Here is an 8,189-nt window from a genome sequence, read left to right on the forward strand (position 1 = left end):
GCAGAGCCTTTGGAAGACAGAATGAAGCATGTTTTCCAAAGAGCCAGGCAAGAGACTTCTGGGAGGCCTCCCTTTTTGTGTTCATCTTGGGAAAGTTGTTTATCATTTTATAATTTATCTAGCGGGTGATGGCTTCCATGAGACAAGGCACTTAAAAGGAAGAACATCAGCTTCTCCCTCATCATAAAACATGCTAATTGGAAAGCAGAGGGCAGATTTTTTTTTTTGGCCAAAAAGCAGGGAATCTTCTAAAATATTAATGATGCCCTCCTGCCAAACCTTGTAAAGATACTGTGGCTATGGATTAGGCTGGGAGTTGGGTGGTTTAATGTTTTATGTCCATTAACAAATCTTTGATCTTGCTGTTGGTCTACCTTGAAGAAATAACATTTAAATGTTCTAGGTAAGGTGTGGGGAAGGATATTGAAGGACGGTAAGAAAGCAAACATGGCATTCAACCGTGGTCTAGATGACTGACATCTATTTCACTCACCATGTGAATGGTCAAATTAGAATAAACTTCCAAAAGAGTCAAATAGTCCACACTCAACAAATGATTTACCATTTTATCATTAAATAAAGTCTATTTAACTTTATTAAATAGTTAATTTTAACTATTAAATTAAAGTCAAAGGGTTTAGCAGTCAATTTCTGTGAACTTCAGTTTCTTCATCTATAAAATGGGGTGTTATTCACACTTCTAGAATCCATCTTCCTTGACTATTCACCCCAAAGGATTTTTAAGAGGTTCAAATGGAATAATGCATTTTAGGTGCTTTAGAAATTTTAAAACACTTTATAAATGTCCACTATAGTTATTCCAACCAATTGGGAAAATAAAATGACCTCGTAGCTTCTAGACCATGCAATGAATGGGTTGACATTTTTTTACACAGAAAAGCAGCAGTTCAGTGCAGACAGAAACAATCTGCCAAGTGCTCGGGCCACCCCTCTTGCTTAACCTAGGGTATGCACCAGATGGCACTGTCCCTTTGAGGACAGAAAAGTCTCCCCCTTTCAGTGTTTCAGGGAGCTAATGGAAAGTCACTAATTCATTGCCTTGAGTTATGGTTGCCTATGAAGGGTAATAGTTCAACAGCATTAGCCTGAGGGCTTGAGTGCAGATCAACATTCACTATGAACCAAGCCAAGCACAAATCCAATCACCCAATGTGACTGTGTACTTGTGTACACACACATACACACACACACACACACACACAATCATCTCTCTCTAGAGCTACCCCACCAACCACCACCATATATACACATACAAACACACACATAAAGAATTTAATGAGTTCAATTGGAAAGTTACATTGACAGAGACAAAATAAATTTATATCCCAACAGGGTCTTTTCCGGTATTTGAGTTTCCATCAAGTTTCAGCCATGTGCATGGTCTGTTACTGAACATTAATCGTAAAGGAAATACAGGCAAAATTACTAATGCATCCATATTTTGATTCTCCAGAGAGTTGTAATTTTTGTCACCCTGAGTCCTCACTCAGTTCTAACTAGAGCTAAATGTTTTACCTTTATTATATTATCATATTATATTATATAAATTTATTATATATTATTATATTATATTGTATAATTTTATTATATCATATTATATTATCATATTATATTATATAATATTATATTATGATATATTAGTGTCCATGATTGAAAATTTTGTTCGCCTGAAGTGAAACTAGACAGGAACTTCTCTGAAGAGAGAAAGGCTGGACCCTGAACAATATCCACTCTGCCTCTTCTTAGCTTTGAGCCAGAAGATGACAGAGCTTGCTTTCTTTGGGGCTAGCCTTGAAGAATCTCCCCATTCCTCCATTCCTAATGAGGTCATGGAATAGAACTAAAGAAGAGGGAAATACGTCACAAGGTGGATCTCATTCTTGTACAGGTGCCATGTTAGTTTCTCTGTAGTTCCAGTTTTGTGATTACTTTAGGATACATTCAAGCTGAGGCAAGTGTGTATATCTGTGTGAGTATGTGTGTATCTATAAATATTCTGCTGTTATTCAGTCATTTTTTAAATTGTATGATTCCCTATGACCCCACTGGGGATTTTTTTGGAAAACATACAGCAGTTTACTATTTTCTTCTCTTGCTCATTTTACATATGAGGAAACTGAGTCAAACATGCCCAGGATCACTCAACTAAATATCAGAGGAGATTTAAACCCAGAAGGAGTTTTATTTACTCTAATCCTATGTCATTTAGTTATTCTTTAGAAATATTGTGGAAAAATATGTCATATATAGTCACATCAAAACTCTAATTATTAATCATACCTAAAATAGATAGATAAGTAGATAGATAGATAGATATAGATATACATAAGCATATCTTAGTACTTTTGTGTCTGCATATAGATGTATGTATACATGTATATTGTGTGTATGTATATATCTCTAAACATATATATATATATATAGAGAGAGGTATATATAATATGTCTAAATATACACACATACACACACCTCACACACATATGTGAATGTGTATATATAAATAATAATCAAAACTCAGTTAACTACAGCATGAAAATTCATCTATTCTTTCAACAAGAATTTATTAGGCATCTACTAATCCCTAAGCAAATCAATTGAAACATGTTTATCATACACCTACTATGCTGTAGACATAATATTAGGCACAAGGTTTTGGAGGCAAAAAAATGACAGTCTTTTCAGTCTAATACTTTATATGTTATTGGTCTTCGCTAATTGTAACGTGCTCTCCTGGCAGTTACAATTACTAGTCTGTCCTAGACCCACCAGAGTACCTTTGACCACTGTCCTTTGCAGTGTGAGCTCTACCCGGCTCGCCTCCTCTGAGGCCTTCTAAGGTCTCTGGCCACAATCTCTTGAATCTATAGCTTAATAACCGGTAGCGCACTCAAGAACAACCACATGTAATCTTAAAAGCCTTTATTATACCTACTCACATAATGCCTTAACTGATGCCCTGACTTGTTGGTTCCCTAGTGAACACCTGGTCAGAAGACCCACGTGTTCACTACCAAAACCCTTACCTCTTTCGGCTACCCATCTTGGCTTGGCCACCCAGGCTGGTGAGCCAGGGTGAACAGCAGGAGGTTAAAGAGGGCGGTTGCTGCCTGCAGTGGGCTTATATAGGGCCTGTGAGGTCACACACACAGCCAATCAGCGAGAGAGTCACCCATTACAAAACTATCTCAATATGGCCAGGATCCCGCCCAAGGGCAGTCCTAATATCCACAGAAATTACTTCTGGGCCTCAATCCCGATGCACTGTGTCCGCCCATTTAAAGGGCCCTTACAGCTAATCTGATTAATTAATTACTCTTTTTTAACTTAACCAAAAAATCCATGTAGAGATAGATAAATATGACCTAATCTAATCTCCTCCAAGTTAGGTCTTAGCCCAATTCCTTGTCCATTTGTCATCCCTGTCCAAAATAAATAGATAGTGCCAGTTAATTTGTTCAATACAGATGCATGGCACAAGTTGGCAATAAGCATTCTTTATCCCTTTGTTTTGTGGTGTGGATATCTATGTCAATCTCTTTTAAATCACTATGGTTCTCATTGTTGAGTTGTGTAGAGTTCCAATTCTCAAAACAATCATCCCATGTGTGGCTAAAAAAGGAGATGGACCATTCATGTAGTGAGACTAGGGGATAATGGATGGATGGATGGCCCAAATATCACATCTAGTCCATGAGATATTTGAAGGGCTAGAAAAAGGCCTTCAGTATGTTTGATATATTCCCTATGGAAGATTTATGGAAAGACATAGGAGGTAATCATATGACTGTAGAGGAGTCATGGATGAGTTGCAGTATAAACCCATCATAATAAGATTATGTACAGATCCATTGGAATTGAGTGTGTGTGTGTGTGTGTGAGAGAGAGAGAGAGAGAGAGAGAGAGAGAGAGAGAGAGAGAGAGAGAGAGAGAGAGAGAGAGAGAGAGAGAGAGGAAACAGAGTCAGAGAGAGGAGAGAGAGAGCGGAGAGAGAGAGACAGACAGAAAGAGAGAGACAGAGAGAGAGGAGAGAGGAGAGAGGAGAGAGAGAGCGGAGAGAGAGAGACAGACAGAAAGAGAGAGACAGAGAGAGAGGAGAGAGGAGAGAGGAGAGAGGAGAGAGGAGAGAGAGAGAGAGAGAGAGAGAGAGAGAGAGAGAGAGAGAGAGAGAGAGAGAGAGAGAATATGTGTATGAGAAACTCAGATACTGTGCTGGCGATTTCACTCTGATGTACAAACCCTTAACACAATGTGGAAATGTTCACATATGTGTGTACGTGTCAGTGCATCTGGGTAAGTTTCCTTGGTTATGCTTGGTAAGTCTACTTGGTAGGGATGTTTGCCCTGGTTTTTTCATCCTGTCCTCACTTCTAGCTCACCATAAAACCCTGCACCTCTAGCTGCTGAGCCTGCAGAGCCAGCGAGTTGCTGAAACCTGCTCTGTGGCCTTTGGTATTCCCTTTGCCCCTTCTTCCCTTCCTATTGCCCACTGGGTAATAGGAGGCTTGGGATATTCCCTCTCCCTGACCTCTGAGTTGTAACAGGACTCTTATTTTCCCGCCCAGCCCTGCCAGCTGCAGGACTGAAGACTTTGATCCCTGTTTGGATCATTCAATTCCACCAATGTGGCATTTCAGAAGAGATGCTCCATGACTATCTTCCTACAGCCTGCTGGTGTACACAGCACCTGGCCTACACTCTTCTTCCCCCAGATGTGCCCCTAGGAAACCCCGTGGAAAGGCAGCAGTTCACAATTTTGGGGGCCAGAGCAGAGCCACGGTGCCAGTTGGAACAGGGAAAGCCCCAGATGGGTCAAAGTTCAAATTCACTTTGGATAATTAACTGACAATTTGGCTTTGGAATGAAAATGTGTCTCCTAACATTACATTGTCCTTCTTCAAGTTGTTGACATCGGTAGAAACTGAATATGAGAAGAAGGAAATGACACAGTCATAGAGTTTTCACTTTCCTGTGCTTGTTTTGTATGCCCTTAACTTGTTCTAATTTGGAGTAGAATATTTATTTGTTTAAATACATTATCTGTCCTACAAGATTTGCAGTTCCTTAAGGGAAGGGACCATATATCTTATTTTTCTTTGTCCTTTTTTTTTCTTCCTAAGAGCCTAAGACAATACATTGAACATACTGGATAATCAATAAATATTTGATAACAATAAGAATACTTAACATGCATAGAGTGCTTTAAGGTTAACAAATTGCCTTACATGTGTAATCTCATTTTATCCTCATGGCAACCTGTGCTTATCCCTAATTTACAAATGAAGAAACTGAGGCAAGTAACTTGTTCAATGTCACACAGTCAGTATCTTAAACAGAATTTGGACTCACATCTTCCTGACTTGATATCCAGCACTTTGGTAACTGTGAGACCTTACTACCTTAAAGAATAAATAACTGAGTCAGTGTGTGTGTGTGTGTGTGTGTGTGTGTGTGTGTGTGTGTGTGTGTGTGTGTGTGAATGTACATGCATAAGTACAACAGCTAAAAACACCAATCTGGCAGTGGCAAGCATACAACAGTTGCATTAATGTAGATTATTGGTACTGATATTCCAAGGGGTTGGGAACATGATGCCAAAAGAAAAAAACTTGGGCTGAAAGCCAGGCTACATGGGATCTCATCCTCATCCTGCAATTATCTAGCAGGTCCTCTTTGAGTACAGGTTTACTCATCTATCAAATGGAAAGAATAATCAAGGACCCGGCCTGCTTCCCTGGATAGGGTGAGGTCATCAATCTAAAAGTAGCCTGAAAAAGCTTAAAACTTTCCGAACAAAGATGTCCTCTGATCATAAGCATTTATAATGATTTTTAAGACAAGATCTATGAATGACCCAAAGTGATTTCCATGTTGAATTTCTACTTTGACTCATGACTGACTTGAGAAGCTATTTCCGGATAGTAACCCTACCCCTTAGACAGCCAGTCTGGCTGATGTCTTTTCTCCAGAATGGCAACCCTGTTGCTATGTAGGGTCAATCCACTTTAAAAACACACAGACACACATGCACACACATATGCACAGACATGCACACCTGTTTTTTATAAAGCAGGATTTATTTTATCTTTGTAATTACCCAACAAGCAAGGCAGAGTTTCTGATTGTCTTGAAGAGGTTGCATAATAAAAACAAACAAACAAACAAAAAACAAAACAAAACAAAACAAAAAAACCAGGAGGAGTTAGTTTCTCTAAAGTTCCCAAACAGGGAGAAAGGAAAACCAATTTGGATTCAGTGTAAGAACTTTCTAACTGTTCAACAATGGAAGGAGCTTCTTTGTTGAATGACAAATTCCCCATCATTAAAGAGAACATGGGATGACAATTTGTTGGGTAACGATCTAAAACTGTATGATCCTAGGCAAGTCACTTAATCTCAGATTGCCTGACACAGTGGATCCACTGGAAGAGGGAGGGAAAACCTAGTCCCCAAATGGAAGCACAAAGAGTCATTTTCAACTAAAATGACAACACCAACGGGAACAACACCCTAAATTGGTGTTTGTATTGAAGTGAGTGGCTGGATAAGGTGCTCTTTAAGATACCTTGATTCATATTTTATATGACAAAAGACATGAACTTTAACGTAATGGACAGAGAGCTGGTCTCAAAGGCAAGGGTTCAAGTAGCTATGTCCTGGACAAACTATTTCACTTTCAGATCTCTTAGAGCCTGTCTGAGACCAAAGTTGCACAGAAGGGGCTGACCCGTATTGGTAGAAAGTATTTCCTCACATGGGAATTCCTTAATGAAATCACAGGTCCAATTCTGGCATTCAAAGACATGGAGACATCATGGCTTAGTGCATAGAAAGCTTGCCTTGCAATCAAGTTCTGTCTCTGACTGCTAGTGGGCCAATGGACAAATCAGGATGAGAAGGAGATGGAATCATCAAATTATGTTGATTGTGACCCTTATAAATAAATGGACTAAGACCTTCCTTTACCAAGGCACTCCACGTTTCCCTTCTGTAACCGATTCCACTCTCCACAAATCAAGTCAAAAGGCATTTATTAAATTCCTACTCTGTGCCAGATACTGTACTAAGCGCTGGAGATAAGAAGAAAGACAAAAATAGCTGCTATCTGTGAGGATCTCGAGGGCTAATGAGAAAGAAAATGTGCAAATAACTATGTCCAAAGGTGGACTTGAAAGAGATTGGAGCCAGTATCCATAGGAAGGCCTTAGCATCAAAGGAGGAAGAAGAAAGCCTTATTGAAGAAGATGGGATTTTAAGTTGAGATGGGAAAGAAAATAAAACCAGGAGAGGGAGAAGAGGAAGGAGAAAAATCCAGGAATTGGAGACAGCCAATGACAATGTAATTAGTTGGAAAATGAAATGTCTATTACATAGAAGAATAAGAAGGCCATTGACTACATGGAGAGCAGTAAGATATAATATAAAAATGGCAGGAAGAGGAAAGGTTATGAAAGGCTTTAAAAATGAAATAGGATTTTATATTTGATTTTGGAAGTAATAGGATACAGCTAGAGTTTACTTTATACGGATGGGAGGTGACAAGTTCAGGACTGCTCTCTAGGAAGACTACATTTTTATAAATTGGTTTTTCTGGTTATACGTGCATATTAATTTTTTAAATACACATTTAAATACATTTCATTGTGAATCATGATGGCAGAGATAAATCAAAACAAAAGGGAAAAACTATGGGAGAGAAAAAAAACAGAAAAAAAATAAACATAGCATTGTTGATTTACATTCAATCAATTGTTTTTCTGGCTGCAGATGGCATTTTCTATTATCCAAAGTCTATTGGGATTCCCTTGGATCACTAAACCATTGAGAAAAACCTAGTCTTTCATAGGTGATCATTGCACATTCTTGCTGCTATTATGTACACTATATTCCAGTTTCTGCTTATTTCACACAGCATCAGTTCTTGTAAATCTTTCTGGGACTTTCTAAAATCAGCTTGTTCATCATTTTTTTAATAGAACAATATTTTATAGAACAATTATGTTTATATGCCACAACTTTTCCCATTTGATGGGAATTTCCCAATTGATGGGAATCTTCTCACTTTCCAATTCTTTGCTACCACAAAAAGAGCTACTACACACATTTTTGCACATGTGGGTCCTTCTTTCTCATTTATGATTTCCTTAGGATACAGACCCAAAAGTAGCAGT

This window comes from Sminthopsis crassicaudata, chromosome 6 (assembly GCF_048593235.1).
Source record: "Sminthopsis crassicaudata isolate SCR6 chromosome 6, ASM4859323v1, whole genome shotgun sequence".
NCBI classification, from domain to species: Eukaryota; Metazoa; Chordata; class Mammalia; order Dasyuromorphia; family Dasyuridae; genus Sminthopsis; species Sminthopsis crassicaudata.